Source organism: Ceratina calcarata, unplaced genomic scaffold (assembly GCF_001652005.2).
Source record: "Ceratina calcarata isolate Rehan_Ccalc_2016 unplaced genomic scaffold, ASM165200v1 scaffold423.2, whole genome shotgun sequence".
Lineage (NCBI taxonomy): Eukaryota > Metazoa > Arthropoda > Insecta > Hymenoptera > Apidae > Ceratina > Ceratina calcarata.
In genome coordinates, this window is record NW_017165948.1 from 2,578 (window position 1) to 3,509 (window position 932).

The following is a 932-nucleotide window of genomic DNA, read 5'->3' on the forward strand; positions in this document are numbered from 1 at the left end:
TTTGTACATTTGCCCAAAAGCAGTAAAAATTACTTCCTTGGGCAATCTAGTGTTAAGGTAGCTCGTTATTTGGGTAACGTATTAAGGTTCTTTATAGGAAGGACGTTTCTGTTCCATTTAATTGCTCTTATTACGTACGTATAAGTGTATGGTGAACCAATACCTACCGGTAATGTATCAAGGGCGTCGGCTGCGAGTAAACAAGGATACAGTTTACCTCAACAACCCTGCGCCGAAACTTAATATTCAGTTTATTCCAATGTAAATTATGTATTATACGATGCAATACGTAGTATTTTTTGTACGATTCAATATTCGTACGTATCGTGTACGATGATACGCAAAGGTGATATGGCGGTATAAACTGGCGGGAATGTTCGCCTCCTGACGGGATGGAACGTCGTCGATTATTGTCTAACCATCGAATCTAATTGATACAAGAGACAGTAACGTCCCGACGTCTATTCTCGGAACGAAACTTCACGCCGGTCGATTAAAAAATAACACACCGATTCCCGTGAGAATACATACTTACGTACACACGTCACACGTACGTATGTACATGTAGAATAATCTAGATGGTAAGAAATGAAAACATTCCTCTCGCGACAGAATGTCGCCTAACTGTCATTTCCGAATCAAAATATTCCTAAGTTCAAAACAATTTTTCTTCCCCTGATCAATCAACGTCCAAATGTTCCGACTCACATTACTTCGGATGATCGTGCAGAGCCGACTCATTTATAAAGGCTAGCCTCGCAGACGTATTATGTATGTACATACAAGTATACATGGTACATACATTACGCGGTACAAATATTTGTTTCAGCATTCCCCTTTTTGATCGACCACCTAATCGGACACCGCACGCTACCCGAGCATTGACCCTCCCATCGTCGTCGTCGTCGTCGTCGTTTAATAATAATAATAAT